Genomic DNA, 18,135 nt, shown 5'->3' with positions numbered 1-18,135 from the left:
ACATCCCTCCTGCCACCCGTTGCCCCAGTGGATACCGCCCTAATATCAGCGCCTTACTCACTGATTATCTTGGGCGATTTCAATGCCCATCACGATCTATGGCATTCAAACTTGCAGGCAGATAGTAGGGGTGAGATGTTGGCGGATCAAATAGAAGAAACGACGTTCTGCACAATAAACGGAGACGCCCCCATACGTATGGTAGGACGCTGTCACAGTTCGCCGGATATATCAATCGTGAGCGCAGGACTCGTAAACTGCGTCAACTGGCAGCCGATAGTAACATTGGCATCCGGCCACCTGCCAATACTCATCTCGCTCGAGCGTACCGCCGACTTCATCGTCTCTGAAAAACCCACTTTCATAAACTTTCAAAAAAGAAAGTGGGAAGAATATAAATCCTTTACAGACAGCCGATTTGCTGCCCTCACTATCTCGACTAATGCTCGCCAAGGGGAGCGTGCTTTCCGCAAGGTCATGGAATCCGCCTCGGATCGCTTCATTCCGGCCAGTAGAATTCCCCAAATTCGGCCCCATTTTACGGCGGAGGCCGCAAACTTAGCGAGAGAAGGTGACCTTATAAGACAGCTCGTTCCTGGCGACCCCCAAATAAGGGATATAAACCAACGCATCAAATTGCTTGTGGATGAACACAAGCGGGCGAAATGGGAGGAGCATCTAAGTCCATATAACCTATAACCGGTGTGGGTAAGCTTTGGTCCACCGTAAAGTCACTATCGAATCCGTCCAAGCACAATGCAAAATTTCCATCGCCTTTGGCGATAAAGTGCTGTCGGATGAGATAAAATGCGCGAGTGCTTTCTGCCGACAATATATAATGCATTCTACGGTCGACAAAGATAGACGGAGGGCCAACAGACGCGCACATAAACACAAATTCAGCGCGTCTCCAATCACTATCACCGCCAAAGAGGTTGAGGACGCCATCGGTCATGCTAAACCATCCAAAGCAGTGGGCCCAGACGGCATAGCCATACCGATGCTTAAAAGCCTAGGGAAAGAGGGTTTCAAATATTTATCACATGTCTTCAACCTGTCTCTCCCCACCTTTGTCATTCCCGAAAAATGGAAAATGGCCAAGGTGGTCCCGCTACTAAAGCATGGGAAACCAGCTAACATAGGAGAGTCATATCGCCCGATATCTCTCCTATCGCCAGTAGCCAAGCCGCTTGAAGGCATTTTGTTCCCCTACTTCAAAGCAAATTTGCAGCTAGTCTGTCATCAACATGGTTCCAGAAAACTCCATAGCACCACCACCAAGCTAAATGCCATTGGCACCCAGATAAATTGCTGTTTAAATCAAAACCCCCACCATAGAACAGTACTCGTTACGCTAGACCTATCAAAAGCTTTTGAAACGGTCAACCAATACTGCAAGACCTCTAAGGGTCTACCGTTCCCCCATGTCTTAAAAGGTGGAGCGCAAATTATCTGGGTGGTTGGCAGGCATCGGTGCAATTTAGAAACGAAACATCAAAACCAAGAAAAATTAAACAGGGGGCCACAGGGTGGTGTGCTATCGCCACTTTTGTTTAATTTCTACATATCTAAGCTACCTTCGCCACCAGAAGGAGTTACTATCGTTTCCTACGCCGATGACTGCACAATAATGGCAAGAGGCCCAGGCCCACAGATTAATGAGCTTTGCAACAGAATAAACGGCTACCTCCCTGATCTCCAGTTTTTTCGCCTCGCGAAACCTGGCATTATGACCGACTAAATCCTCTGCGACCTTATTTACAACATGGACGTCCCAAATGCACTACGCTACCGACTGTCCTACACCCCAAAATGTTGGGTGTGACGTTTGATCAGGATCTCAAATCTCTTGCTGGCAGTACTTGGGGAAAAGATAAAGAAACGCTCATTACCACATACAAAGCAATTGCCCAGCCGATTGCATGCTACGCGTCCCCTATATGATCGCCAAGCCTAAAAACTACTCACTCGAAGAAGCTACAGGCCTGCCAAAATACTGCTCTCAGAACGGCCACGGGCTGTATTCTTATGACCCCAGAACACCATCTACATAATGAGGCGAGAATACTCCCCATCAGGGAGAGAAATGAGATGCTAACCAAACAGTTCCTGTTGAATACCCAGAAACCTGGGTATCCCAACAGACATCTGATTGATGAGCCATCACCGCCTAGGGGCTTAAGGAGTCATCTCCGTAAGCATTCTGAGAAAAAACGGCACCTTCCGTATGAAGCAAAAAGCACAAGTAGGTCCTCAGTGAATTCCACAACCAGGCGTCGGACCTTTATGCCAGGAATTGCCCGGTGAATCCAATACTCAAAGAACGGTACCCAAAACTTTCTGAAGAGGAACACATACTCCCTAGGGTAACGCGAGTGACTCTAGCTCAACTTCGTTCTGGATACTGTAACAGGTTAAACTCTTACCTATCCAGAATCAACCCCGACATACAAAATGTATGCCCCGCTTGCAATGTGTCCCCACATGACCCCAGCCATCTCTTTAATTGTAATGTGGAACCAACGCCTCTAACACCCCTTTCATTATGGTCCACCCCTGTTGAAACAGAAAGTTTCCTCGGACTCCCGTTAGAGGATATTGATGACAATTTGTGATCGGTCGTATCTATTAGGTGGGGCGAAGCACTGCTACAACAACACCAACCACGTTCTCAGCCGGCGAAGTATCGAAAACCTCCTTTTAGTACAAGCATTGCTAGCTGGAAGCGTGGCCAGAATTTTGATAAGAGCATTTAGTGATTGATTTGATTTTTTGTGTTGCTTATCAGACCAGCGTTCTGATCACACTACGTACTCTCCATCTAGATTAATTTTATTTCCTCCAATAAGAGATGCATATCGTTTACCAAGATCTTGGACAAGCTCTTTAGCCAAATTCTTTTTTTTTTTTTTAATAACTTTGATGATTCGCGATGGGAGTAGTAAATTAAGATTAAAAACTTGCAATGTATCTTCAGGTAATCTACCTTGTAAATCAAGAATGATATGATCTCGAAGAGGTATATAAATTGCTTTTCGATAATACTCTTCAGCGTCTGATGAAATGTAATTACCTCGATATATTTGCTTTTTAGCAATTCGTGGGAGGACAATATCAAGCTTCAACTCATATGCTAAAGCGACTATTTTTTTGTAAAGACCCGAAAAACGACTTCGTGCTTCAAGTCTATGGTTTTTTAATGTTCGCAAAGAGTCACTCAATGCTTCATAAGTTTGATTCAAATCTATTGAAGGTGTTTGCAAAAGTAAGCTTAGTGGTCGTGTAACAGAAAGTACATTGCTCAAAAAAATTATTGAAATCACGAACTCTGTCTCGCAAATAGATTTCAACATAGAACGGGCTTCAGAACTTGTTGTTGAATCTTGCCAAGTACAAATTTCTTTAAACGAAGCAACAAGTTTTGTGATGTTTTCTTCAAACTGCATTATACCATCATGTTTTTCAGACCAGCGCGTTTCACATAGTCCACTTAATGATTCCTGCAGATGTTTTTTGAAAACTATGGTACGTTTCGGAGACTGATTTGGAAAACTGATAATTTTTTTCATGAACGCAATACAATCCTTTGTTTGAAGAACTTTCGACGTTTTCGCAAGCGAGTTATTAAGACAATGGTTGAAAGACGGACAATGATTAGCATTGGGGAATATTTTAAGAAGTTACTGTACAGCTCCCTTAACTTCTGATGTCATTACAGAACATCCATCCGTTCCAATTCCCACGCAATAATCGAAGGGTAGTCCTAAATTATTAAAAATATCGATCACTATGTGTGCCAAGGCTACACATGTAAATTTTTTTTTCTCCAATTATAACATCTTCTTCTCGGATGTTTTTATTGCGGTTAGATTTAAAAAAATTTATGAGCTCAGAAAAGTTAACCAATACATAGTTAACTTTTTCGGGAAGTGGACACTCATGCTCGGTCAACTTAGCCGAGCGATTAACAGTGTGCGGACTTTAAATTTTGTTTGGTGGTAGATTTTTCAGAAAACAGTGGTAGATTTATGAAAAAAGTGGTAGCATTGGGTTATATTTGAAATATTTTTAAGTAGTGAATATTACTCACTTCTTTTCCTATATATACATAGGTAGGTGGAAGTGGCAGTTATGTACTAAAAATCTAAAGGAAAAGAGAGTAAATGGTGATCAAAGCATCGCTAGGTGATAATTTGAGTTTTATAAAAGTATTCTTCTACAAATAATATTGTTTCCCTTCTAAAAGAATGGAAAAGCAAAGGTTTGTTCAAAAAACTTCTATAAAAAACTATCACCTTTTTTCGAGGTGGCGTGGTAGAAGTGGTAGAACTTCAAATAAAAGAAAAATAGTGGTAGATCTACCACTTTAGTGGTAGAATTCCGAAAAGTGGTGATGAACTTTCTCGCGATTCTACTGTAGTTGAATATGTGCACTGCATTTTCTACAGAGATGACAAATGCCCAGTAGAAAGTGGTGAAAAATGTGTACAGTGAGAGTGAAGATTCTGAATAAAATGTATTCAGTAAAGTAAGGTTTGATTCAGTATATTATCAACAGCGCAAATATTTCTGAGCATTGGACTGATTTGCATGAGCATTCATACTGATCGCTAATATTATTTGAAAATTGATACTCAATTAAAGCATGCATACAAAAACTGCATTATGAAAAGTAACGATCAAATATCCATCAATATATTTATACAAATACTGCATGTAAATAGTGGGTTTCTGGGACTTCGTGGAAAAATTTTGTTCCGAATGAATTTTGGAAAAAAAATCTAGTCTGGGGGGGGGGGGGGGGAAGCAAAGGGGCCCCCTCAACTCCGCTACTGGTCGGGACAGTCATATATCTCTGAACATTATAAGTCGTTTTGATCAAATTTTAATTTAAAGCAGTATCAGAATTAGAGGTTTGTAAAACTATTATGGACGTCAAATCTAATACTATTGGGGAGGATGGGATCTCCTTGAAGCTCATCAAACTCGTTCTGCCATTCATTTTAGGAACTCTCACTCATATTATTAATCATTGCTTCACAACTTTTTGTTTCCCTGTGGAGTGGAAGAAGGCGTTAATTATTCCTTTCGCCAAAACAAATATTGCTCTTGAACCTTGAAATTATATGCCAATTAGCATCTTAGCTGCGTTTGCTAAAGTGTGTGAGTCCTTCAAGGCGGGTCAAATTTCAGCTCATGTTAAGGAGAACAACTCTGTTGAGTCCACTGCAATCTGGATTCAGACCAAAGCACAGTTGCTCTACTGCAATGCTCAAAATACTTGACGACATAAGAACTAGTTTTGATAAAGTGACCTAACCCTTTTGTGCCTCCTTGCCTTTTCTAAGGCCTTTGACTTAGTGCAGCACAACCTCCTTTGCAAAAAACTCGAATTCTACTTCGGGTTCTCTTATAAATCTGTTGAACTTATGGCCAGTTACCTGGAGGGAAGAACCCAGAAGGTAGTTTGCAAAAACTCTGCATCCAAATCTCGTGTTGTCCCTTCTGGTGTGTCACAAAGCTCTGTGCTTGGCCCTCTTCTGTTTAGTCTTTTTGTCAATGATGTTTTCTCAGTGTGCCAGCACGTAAATGTCCAAGTATATGCTGATGACATTCAGTTATACCTATCTAGTCGTGTCGGCCTTGTCGAAGATTTTGTGTTATAAAATAAATAGTGACTTGTCTGCAATCTGGAAACGGGCTTGTGAAAACTGCCTATGCTTAAATGTTGAAAAGTCATATGTGTTGCCCATAAGTAGTAGCGTAGTACATGTTGAAAATATTCCAAAGCTCTTTTTTGGAAATAACGCCCTCTCGTTCACTGAAAAGATTCGAATTTGGGTTTTGTGATAAACTCCAAGTTGACCTGTATTGACCACGAATTCTAAGCAATATTTATTATATTTTGCCTCGTTTAAGAGCTTCTGCTTCTTTTACACCTTTGTAGACCAGAAAAAAGTTAGCTATACAATTGATTGTGCCACACATAACATACTCTGAGCTTGTCTACAGTCAATTAGATTCTGCTTCGAACCATAAAATTGATGTTGCATTTAATAATATGACGAGTATGTCTATGGCCTTAATAAGTATGACCATATCTCCACATGGAGATGGAAAGTTCTGGGAATCAGTATTTTTGAATATATTGCTGGACGAAACTGTATATTTATGTTCAAACTTATTGAATTCAAAACACCAAATTATCTTTATGAAAAACTAGAATTTTCTAAGTCTTCTAGACACCGCAAGCTAATATTACCACGATATTTATATTTTTCCTCATCGAGGCTGTTTTTTTATTAAGGCTGTAAGGCTCTGGAACTCTATTCTTGATTCTCTCAAGGCTGATATGGTTAGGAGCAACTACAAGAAGCTAATTCATAGTTACCTCAATTCAGTGTGATTAATGTGGTTAGAATATAATTTCATCTATATTCTATTCTTTCTTTCTTAATAAACTTAAGCACTTTCTTGTTCTTATTAAACGTGTATTCAGGGTTAAGTATTAAAGTTGTTATAACAACTTCAATTTAAAATTATTTATTTTGTTTTTAAAACTTGCTGATGTACTTAAAAAGACTTTGTCGTACAGATACAACCACTATGTTAAATAAATATAAATATAAATTTCAATGCCCGCCACGATCCGTGGCACTATAACCTACAGGCGAACAATGGGGGCGACATGTTGACGGACCGAATATAAGAAACGACGTTATGCACGATTAACGGGTACACCCCCACTCGTATGGCAGCCGATGGTAACATTGGCATCCGACCACCTACCTACCCATATTATACTTATGCTGACAATCGTTTTTCTGCCCTTCCTATTCCGACTGATACCCGTCAAGAGGAGCGTGATTTCCGCAAGGTAATTTTTTTTATTCCCGCCGGAAGAATTCCGGAAATCCGGCCACATTTTACAGTGGAGACCGCAACTCTAGTGAGAGAACGTCACCTTATAAGACAGCACGATCCCGGTGACCCCCAAATAGGGGATAACCAACGCATCAGATTGCTTGTGGATGAAAACAAACGAGCGAAATAGGAGGGTCACTTAAAGAATTGTAACCTCTCGCCGGTGTAGGTAAGCTTTGATCCACCGTAAAGTCCCTATCGAACCCACCTAAGCACAATGACAAAATTTCTATTGCCTTCAGCGATATAGTGCTTTTGGATGCGAGCCCTTTCTGCCGACAATATGTAATGACAAAGCCAGACGGCGGGCCAACAGATGCGCACACAAGCAAAACCACAACGTGTCCCCAGTTTCCATCACCGCCAAAGAGTTTGAAGATGCCATCGTTCATGCTAAAGTAGTGGGCCCAGAAGGCATAGCCATCCCGATGCTTAAAAACCTACGCAACTAGGGATTTAATTATCTAGCGCATGTCATCAACAGGGAAAAATGGAAAATGGCAATGGTGGTTCCGCTATTAAAGCCTGGGGGACCAGCTAACATAGGAGAATCTTATCGTCCGATATCTCTCCTATCGCCATTAGCCAAGACATTCTACCTCCCTACTTTACTGCAAATTTGCGTTTTGACAATCATCGGCATGGCTTTCGAAAATTGCGGATTTAATCAACAACCCCACCACAGTGCTCGTAGGGCTAGACATATCAAAAGCTTTGATAAAGTCAAGCTCGGCATACTGTTGCAAGACTTGGAAGGGTCCTCCAAGTCTCTAAAGGCGGGCCGCAAATTATATTTCTGGTCAGCAAGCATCGCTGCATTTCAGGAACGTAATATCTAAAACCAGATGTAACGACAGCCTAATGAGTTAATTGCAGTATCAAATATCTATATCAAATTTTTCACTACCCCTGCCTGCATATCTGTATGCAGTATTAACAGTAACCCCATAAGTTCGAAAAGTATATTTTATGTGTGCGAAAAGTATATATTATATTTTATGGTGCGCAAGTTTACATGTGTGAATGTAATCGTAAAGACAGTGAACGTGATAGGGTATAGGCATGTGTGCGTGCTATTGTTTAAATGCATGCGTGCAGCGGTTTGACTGAGTGAAAGCGGAAATCTTTCGAAGACAGGAAAGGCTTAAAAGCGCGATCGCCAGCAAACTTGGACTCAGTATAGGATTTTCAGGTGTTGTGGTTTTTCTTCAAGCGTCCGTGAAGTTGAAGTTAACAAAAAAAAAAGTTTTTGAAAAAAAGTGTCGGTATCGCGTCAGTTACTATTAGGTAGTGAGTTCCAGAAAGGATATCGGTACTAATTAGCTGCTGGTGAGTTACAAATCCCCTGCCCGTATGTATAAGAAATCGTAGAAACTAGGCTGCACAATGACGTTACAGTTCGCCCGGTGTTCACTGCTATCGCTTTTCAAAAAAGATTTATTTTCGTTGATGTCAGAGGCGGTATACGGGGAGGTTTCGTTTCTCTTGATGTTCGAGTTTGAGTTTTTTTTGGGTGAAATATACGCAAAAAGCCTCGAAACAATAAAGGAAACCCGAGAACCCTCTTTGGATAAAGTTGCTGATATCAACGAAACAATACTCTGTTGATATTTTGAGAAAAAAAGATGTTTAATTGAATTGAAATAATTCTGCGTACGTTTCTATCACATTGTGCAGTCTTCCGTTGAAAATGAAAATTTAAAAAGATATACATGGGAGTATGTGTGTAGATATACATACACACATGTTAGATGAGCGGGAATCAAGAAAAGTGTTTTTTCCAGGTTCACCCACGGCCGGTGGCACCGGAGTCCCTAGACTTTTACTCGAGAAGAGACACTGTAAAACATCAAGCGAAGCATATGGGCCTTTTGGTAAAGCACGACGCAACAACACTACTAGATTGATACACATTTGCTATATTTCCAACACACGAGATTTTGCACAATAAGATACGGCGATCGCTCCAGGCGCAACCTAACAGCTGATCGTTTATGCGGGTGGGTCAATGAACGAAAACATATAATATATTGGAGAGGATAACTTATTATTATTATTATTATTAGTAAGTCATTGGACAAAAATCCTTATAGACTATAGAATCTAAGAAAGTATTACATACAGCTTAATTGTAATTAAAATATATAGCTTAAAAAGCGAAATTCAAAATTAAAAAAAAAAAAATCGGCTCTTGGAAGCGAAAAATCAAGAGAGACTTTTTTACTTAGTACACTGAACTCACAAGTAGCGCGATTAACAGGAGCATAACTAGCATAATTTGTTCTGAAGTTATCTCCATAGAAAGGAAAGAAATTCCGAAGAAGTCTTTGAGGAACATTAAAGCGAATCCTTTCCAACATCAGGACAGTCAATAACCCCCTTAACCACATTGTATACAAAAGTTAAACAGAGTACAGATCGCCGACTCTCAAGTGACTTGAGCCCTAAGAGCATAAGCCGAGAAGAATAGGAGGGCATGGGTTCTGAAAAGTTTAATGGACGAAGAGCATACTTTAGAAAAATTTTCTGTATCCTCTCGATTCTATTTATGGCTAACTGAGTACAAGGCCTCCAAATAAATACAGCATATTCAATGTGCGACCTAATAAACGAGGTATATAAAAGTTTGATTGTATAAGGATCAGAAAATTTGGAGGTATTACGCCCAACAAAACCAAGCAAGGTCTTTAATCTCGCTTACGCAATCAGAAATTTTTTTTTTTTTTTTTTTTAATCAGAAATAGTATACCTTGTGCGCAAGACGGAAGTTGACTTAGAGTAGGTCATATGGAAACATTTAGACGGATTAAGAGACAGACGTGAGTTCAGACACCACAGATATAATTTATTGATATCACTTTGCAACTTTAGAACATCACCAGGTGTCTTGATTATTAAGAATATCTTTAGTCATCTGCATACAACAAACACTTAGGAAATGAAAAACAACTACTAATGTCATTAATAACTTACTTACTTACTTGATTGGCGCTTAACCGTCTAAACGGTTATGGCCGTCCAACAAGGCGCGCCAGTCGCTCCTTCGCTCCGCCAACCGGCGCCAATCGGTCACACCAAGGGAGTTTAAATCGTTTTCCACCTGGTCCTTCCAACGGAGTGGGGGCCACCCTCTACCTCTGCTTCCATAGGCGGGTTCCGATAGAAACACTTTATTGGCCTGAGCATCATCTTTCATTCGCATAACATGCCGCTGCGTTTTAATTCGCTGGACTAGGTTGATGTCTGCGTATAGCTCGTACAGCTCATCATTAAATCTTCTTCGGTACTACCATCGCCAACGCGTAGAGGTCCATAAATCTTTCGAAGATCTTTTCTCTCGAAATTATGGCTGCCAACAGTAGAGTGGTTGCCAAGACGCATATGCGCTGACTCTTTGCTCGATGACAGTAGGTACTTCGTTTTGTCCTCATTCACCATCAAACCCATCTTTACCACTTCTTTTTCCAGTTTGGAGTAAGCAGAACTAACAGAGCGGGTCTTTAGGCCGATGATATCAATGTCATCAGCATATGACAGTAATTGCACGCTTTTATAGTACATTGTTCCAGTGCGGTTAAGTTCTGCAGCTAGTATAATTGTCTCCAGCATCAAATTAAAGAAATCGCACGATAGGGGGTCACCCTGTCTGAAACCTCGTTTAGTTTCGAACGGCTCGGAGAGGTCCTTCCCAATTCTGACTGAGCTGATGGTGTTGCCTAACGTCATTTTGCACAGCCGTATAAGTTTTGCGGGGAAACCAAATTCAGACATAGCGGCATATAGGCAGCTCCTTTTCGTGCTGTCGAAGGCGGCTTTAAAGTCGACGAAGAGGTGATGTGTGTCGATTTTCTTTTCACGGGTTTTTTCCAAGATTTGGCGCATTGTGAAAATCTGGTCGATGGTAGATTTACCAGGTCTGAAGCCGCACTAATAAGGTCCAATCAGCCGGTGGGCTTCAATCTTTCGCACAATACACTTGAAAGGACCTTATATGCGATATTAAGAAGGCTGATTCCACGATAGTTGGTGCATGTTGCAGTATCCCCCTTCTTGTGGACTGGGCAAAGAACACTTAGATTCCAACCGTCGGGCATGCACTCGTCCGCCCATATTTTGCTAAGAAGCTACTGCATGCGCCTTACCAACTCCTCGCCGCCGTACTTGAATAGCTCGCCAGGCAATCCATCAGCGCCCACGGCCTTGTTGTTTTTCAATATGGTTACTGCTTTTCTAACTTCGTCATAATCGGCGGGGGGGGGGGGGGGCATATATTCCGTCATCATCGATTGCGGGATCGGGTTCTTCATCTCTGCGCGGTGAATTGCTGCCTCCATTTAGGAGAGCAGAGAAGTATTCCATCCATAATCTAAGCACTCTCTAGACATCAGTTACAAAGTAGCCGTTTTCGCTCCTACAGGAGTTTGCCCCGGTCTTAAAACCTTCCGTCTGTCACCGTATTTTTTGGTAAAATTTTCGGGCGTTGTTCCTGGTGGCTAGCAGCTCAAGCTCCTCGCACTCACGTCTTTTTGCTCCTGCTTTTTTCTTCCTGAAAAGGCGTCTCGCTTCCCTTTTCAACTCACGATAGGGTTCACACACTCCTCTTGTCGCGCTCATTTTTAACGTAGCCCTGTAGGTAGCGTCTTTTCTTTCGTTTATTTTCGGGGCATTCTTCATCGTACCAGTTGTTTTTCGTGGCCGCTGGTAACCAATTTTTTCCTCGACGGCAGTACGAAGTGCTTTGGAGATATGCTCCCACTGCTCCTGTATTCCTTCAGGATTAGTTGTGCTCTCAGAGAGCAGGTGTGAGAGTCGAGTTGCGAAATCATTGGCAGTCTGTTGTGATTGAAGCTTTTCGAAGTCTAGCTTTCCTTGTGTTTTTTGTTTTTGGTTTTAGCCGCGTTGGTGTGGGTGCGTATTTTGGCTGCAACGAGATAATGGTCCGAGTCGATGTTAGGTCCTCGGATCGTGCGCACATCTAAAACACTGAGGGCATGCCGCTCGTCTATCAAAACGTGATCGATCTGATTGCGAGTATTTCGATCAGGAGCCAGCCATGTAGGCTGATGTATCTTTTTATACATGCACCTCGTGCTGGATATGACCATGTTTCGAGCACCTGCAAAGTGAATCAGCCTCAATCCGTTAGGAGAAGATTCATTGTGTAGGCTGAACTTTCCGACTGTGGGGCCAAAACACCTTCTTTGCCCACCCTGGCGTTAAAGTCGCCAAGCACGACTTTTATATCATGGCGGGGGCAGCGCCCGTATGTGCGTTCTAATTGTTCATAAAAAGTGTCTTTCACCTCATAGTCTTTCTCCTCTGTCGGCGCATGAGCGCAGATGAATGATATATTAAAAAATTTTGCTTTTATTCGGATAGCGACGAGACGCTCGTTCACAGGCGTGAACGCCAGCACTTGGCGACAAAGTCTCTCTCCCACCACGAATCCGACGCCAAAACTGCGCTTATTCGTATGGCCACTCCAATAGATGTCACACTTTTTGATCTTCTTTCTTCCTTGCTCCGTCCAACGCATTTCTTGGATGGCGGTGATGAGAGATTTTGCTTTGATGAGGACATCAACCAGCCGGGCATCTGCACCAATCCCATTCAGGGAGCGGACGTTCCAGGTGCATGCCCTCAATTCATTGTCCTTCAAACGTTTGCCATGGTCGTCATCAATAGAGAGTGTATTTATCCGAGGCTTGTTGTTATATTTCATTGGAGTATGGTTTTACGTGGCGGGTCCCAAGCCCAGCGCACAACCCGCTCAGCGGGGGCGAAAATATTACTTGCATGTTTATATAGTGAGCCGCTTGCCGGCTTGCAGCCACACCTACAGGTGTACAGACGCTGCCGATGAGATCTCCCCCGGCTAGCCCTTAAACCGATTATGCCAGAGTGGCCTAGCCAGGTTGTCGCCTATTGACATTATCTCACCGCTAAACGGATGTTTTAATAAATAAAATGAAAAATAGTGGTCCTAATATACTTCCCTGAGGAACACCAGAGGTTGCCACAAAGGAAATAGAGGATACACCATCAGAAGTGACCACACACTGTCGATTAGATAGATAAGAACTAATCCATAGGAGAAAAGAGGAATGTAATCCAAAACAACTCAACTTTTTACTTAAGACACTATGAGAAACTCTGTCAAAAGCTTTAGAAAAATCTGTATAGATACAGTCTACCTGAAAACCACCAGAAAATGACGCAATGCAGTATTCACTAAAAACCGCAAGGTTGGAAATTGTAGATCTGTCAGCGACAAAGCCATGCTGGTACGGAGATATCAGGGATTTAATTGCAAAACTTAGTTTTGCCCTGACGGCATGCTCGAAAATTTTGGAAATGTTGTACAGCTTGGAAATAGGTCTGTAGTTACGGACATAATTTTTATTGCCACTTTTAAAAATGGGCGTAACAGAAGTAAACTTCCAATCATCAATGATAGTACCAGACGATAGGGACTTCTTGAATATCAATTTCAAAGGAAAAACTAAGGAAGGGCGATTTTTTATCAAGACCGGGGAAAATCGCTTTACTAATATCCTCAGATGATAATAAAAGGGATCCGAAGTTTAGAGCAGAATTTTGGCTGATCGAAAAATCAGGGTATTGACAACAATCATCCGGTGAAAAATTGTATTTAAAGAACTCAGCAAATAAGTTGAATTGCTTGAAGTTTGCGCTGTGGTACCATCAAGGTAAACGCCAGTGGGAATATTGGAGCAACCTCTTTTCGACTTTATATAATTCCAAAAAATTTGGGATTAGACTTAATATTGGACTCGATATTATGGATGTAGTTGGCGTACAGGCATTTGTTCAAGTTATTGAAATATTTTACATATTGCTTATATTTAATGAAGAAAATATGGTTCTTTGTAAGTTTAAATTTTTTAGAGTATTTATTTTTTGGATTCCGCAGTTTTAGTAAACCCTTATAATACCAAAGCAATTTGTAAGAACTTTGCTTTTTAACTGGAATCCAATCCAAGCAGTGCTTGAGCACGCAAGATTTGAAACTAGAGAAGCTATCTGAGGTATCAAGACCTCCAAGTAACTGCTCCCAAATTATATCAAGTAGAAAATCATTAAAACTCGGAAAGTCGCACCGAGAATAATCAAAAGTTATTTTACTATCCAAAGGTACCGAGAAGAAATTGTAGAATTTGAATTCAATATGCAGGGGTAAATGATGCCTGTCCTTAGGAGTTATTGGATCCGTGCACTCGCAGACTTCACAACAAATATTGTCACTAACAAATAATAGATGCAATAGCCGATTTTGGGAATTAAAATACGTATTAATTTGACTTAAGTTAAGACTAAGAACATTATCAATGAAATACAATTCATGATTTGAAGCAAGATTATTCGGTGTAAGGCCACAATTCGAAGCACTAGCTGACCATTGAACGTTAAACAGGTTAAAGTCACCAAGCAGGCAGAGATGAGTATCGTGTAGATCGTTGAGAACCAAAGAAATAATATTATCAGCATGTCCTTTGTATAGCTCAAATGAGCTGCCAGGTGGTACATACGACGCCAGAAGATGTAAAGATCGATGCGAAGTAGGACCTTTAACACATATGCAAATTTGATCAAACAGAGAATCACCATTGTTTAGTGGAACTAAAAACGCACACAATTGCCTTTTCACTGCGATTAGTACACCTCCTCCACAAATGCGACCAGTTTTACCAGCATCTCGATCTTTCCGAAAAACGTTGCAAATATTTAAGTCAAAGAACTCACTGTCAAAAAAGTTTTCATTAAGCCACGTCTCCATGATAACAAAGACATCTTAATCCATTTGTGAACTGAAGTTATGCACGATATCAGACTTGCTCCCCTGCAAAAATTGTTGGATTACGTGTTCCATTTTCTTCATGTGGGAGTACTCTAACAATACTCCTTTGCAATGCGTTAGCGGACCACCATCAGTCAATCATTGCTCGTTTTTTAACGACCGATGACGATCGAACAGAGTTGCCAAAAGTAAAATATTGCATGCAAATAACTCATAATAAAATTTTACTTTGGCAACTCTGATAAAATGCAACAGCGCACTGGTTTTATGTATACATACTATAGTATAGAGAAATATTAGTTTCTTTATTCACGCAAATGCTAAATAACATAAGAATATTCGTAGTATAAAATACAAAAGTTGTATTGCCCCTCTTCATTTACTTTCATTTTAAATTAAATTCACTCCGATAATCCTTTCCGACAACACAATTCCTCTTTAGTACTTTGGCATATGACCCTCTGTGGGTGCTTCATGGAGTACTGCAGTGAAAGTACTTTGGAATGTACTCTCACGTATGTACTCTATGGAATAATCACAAACAAAGCGAGAGTAGGATCACCTACTCCTCTCCTAAGACATCGCAATGTTAATTGGAGCACATTTTTTGTATGAATACAGATTAGATTTGGAGCAGTCCTATACTCCCAAAGGAGTATTCCTTACATTACTTATAGAGTACTCGCGTTTTTTGAAGGGTCCTCATACCGGAAACATTGTGGAAATATATATTTAGTCCACAATCATTATTATTACACCTTACTACTTCTGTTGTGGTTTTTTCTGAGCCTTTCGAAAAAACTGAAAAGGCTTTACAGTGACATTTTTAGGCCAAATATCCGAACTTAATAATTTATCATATTCAGACTCCGGCACCCCCAGTTTAATGTTAATTCTATGCCGAGTAGAAATTGAGATGTCTTTTTTCAATAATCAAAAAACACGAGACCGATCTAAGCTAATCTGTCTAGACACATAATTTTTGATGTCCGCTTCAGATACTGAGGACGAAAATGAAGCTAGGTGTAGCCATTTAAGGCGAGCAGCAACGACAAGTTTTGTAGAAGCATTTTTACCTCTTGTACAAACTTGGTTAATATTATTATTATTTTTCATGGGCCTCTTTTTCGGCATAGTCGCGCATTGCCCAATATTTGCCTCACTAACCACACTAGCAGAGTACTCAGTTACTGACGGCGCAGCCTCATCAGTCGAAGGCAAGCAAGCATTTGTATTCGCTTTAGCACAACCATTAGCAGTACTCGCAGTCGACGACAACGCCTGACTTGAGTGGTTTTTACTTGTATCAGGCAATCGCAAATCAGCCGTAATAGGCTGTTTAGTAGATGCAAGCGTGCTTTTGTTATTGCTTACAGAATGAGGCAGAGGATAACCAACAAAAGTAGGCTGTTTAGTTGTTGTAGTTGAAGTTTTACTGTTTGTCTTTGCACTGGATGTTTTTTGTTTATGTTTGGAGTCATTGTTAGCTTTTGCTTTTGAAGACATACACTGCTTTGTTTTAGCAGCCGAACCAGAATCACTGACTTTGTTTTGCAAAATTGACTGCTCTGTTATTTCGGTAAATTCTGTTTGAATAGCCTTATGCAAAGCAGCAGAACGAGATGATTTTAGATCAGTTGCCTAAACAGCAACAACACAATGAAGATTTTGCACTTCCAATGACAACGAAGAAATCGCAGAATTTTTTTCATCAATCACCGAATGGAGAGAACGAATTTCGGCAAAAAGAGTGTCAGACATTCGTGAATTATCATCTTTCAGAGCATTCACCAGAGAAAGAATGGTAGCATTTCCAGAGCGTAGAGCAGCAATTTCATTAGCGATATCATGCAGAGATAGTGATTGGTTTCTATTGTTCTCTTCGCATTGTCTTTCACTGATTGCAGCACTAGAGAGGGTGGTTGGCAGCGGAGTTGTGCATATAGAACCGCGACGCTCCACCGAACACGCTTTATAAAAAAGTGTTTATTTGACGAGAGAAGAAACTTGAGATCGGATTGTGAAATATTCACACATTTGAGATGAAAAAAGTCTTTACATTTTGCACATCCCACCTTCGGTTGACCACGGTCAACTTTCTGACCACAAACATATTTCTAAATTAATCATCAGCAGAGCAGCACATTACTACTAGAGAGAGAGCAAACGTGCCCAGACGCTTCCCGCCGCGGCTCTTGGCCTAGGCAAGAAATTACCGTCCCAAATCCAGAACGTTCTCAGCCTATTATTTTGCGTTATTTGCACTTTCGTTAACTCTTTCTTAGTTTCATCACTTACACATGTTTGCTTTACCTCGTTGTTTTTGTATGATACCTAACCCCACTTTCCTTAAAATTAGATCGAGTTGATATTAATTAAGTTAGTTACATATATCGAGTTTTTTATAATTTGTTTGGACCATCGCACCTGATTCCTTTTGTACGTATGTGAGCCATTGAGGACCCACATAATTATACCGGATATCCGATTATCTTTTTTTTTTTTTTTATATGATTAACAAACAGAAGTTGTTACGCGTTAGCATGCACGCTTCATGATTTTCCCCCCACACAATTTTTCCTAGTCCATCGTGACCTCACATAGACTGATTGAGTCCGTAGTTTTACCAGAAGTTTGTTTTAACGCCCAAACTGAAAAACCATATCAAAAACCAGGACATATGTTATAAAATAACTCCGCCCATTTGGCAAATACTAGAAGCTTCCTAGGACTTAATCCACTTGCTGCTTCTAGATCTGACAGCTGTATCACTCCTAATAGCTGGAGTCTTAGCCTGGCAAGTGCAGGACACAAGCACAGAACGTGCTCGATCGTTTCCTCCTCCAACCCGCACTTCCTACATCTGCTATCACTGACCAAGCCTAATTTAAAGGCATGTGACGCCAGAAGGCAGTGTCCAGTAAGAATAACCGGCATGAGTCTACAGTCCTCTCTTTTTAGAAGCAACTGTGTTAGTCTAAGGTTGTAAGACCTACACATAATCTTCGACACTTTACAGCCGCGTGCTTGAACCCACGCCTTTTCCCGCTTGGTCGGTCATGTGCACCTCTCGCTTTCGCTTAATCTCGCCCTATCTAATTGGCACGTCTACGGAGCAAGCTTCGAGGGATGCACCCTTTTTAGATAGTTCGTCCGCTTTTTCATTCCCGTCTATTCCCATATGCCCTGGGACCCAATATAGATGTATGCTTCTTCTCCCTGTCCCGATTCTCTCCAGAGACTGCTTACACTCTAACACGCATTTAGATGCTGTGCTATGCGAGATTATTGCCTTAATTGCTGCTTGACTGTCAATATAAAAGTAAACACGGTTGCAGCTTAAGCTATTCTCTTCCAGGGTTTCTACTGCTTTGGCTACGGCTAATATTTCC

General features: G+C 41.0%; 1 pseudogene; it reads right to left on the bottom strand.

Annotated features, from left to right (window-relative positions):
- The window catches only part of LOC137241580 (serine/threonine-protein phosphatase PP2A 65 kDa regulatory subunit-like), a 30,879-nt pseudogene extending 14,630 nt beyond the window's left edge, over positions 1 to 16,249 (bottom strand).
- Positions 16,250 to 18,135: the final 1,886 nt, after the last annotated feature.

This window comes from Eurosta solidaginis, chromosome 2 (assembly GCF_040869045.1).
Source record: "Eurosta solidaginis isolate ZX-2024a chromosome 2, ASM4086904v1, whole genome shotgun sequence".
NCBI classification, from domain to species: domain Eukaryota; kingdom Metazoa; phylum Arthropoda; class Insecta; order Diptera; family Tephritidae; genus Eurosta; species Eurosta solidaginis.
This window is presented reverse-complemented; position numbering and strand designations above follow the sequence as displayed.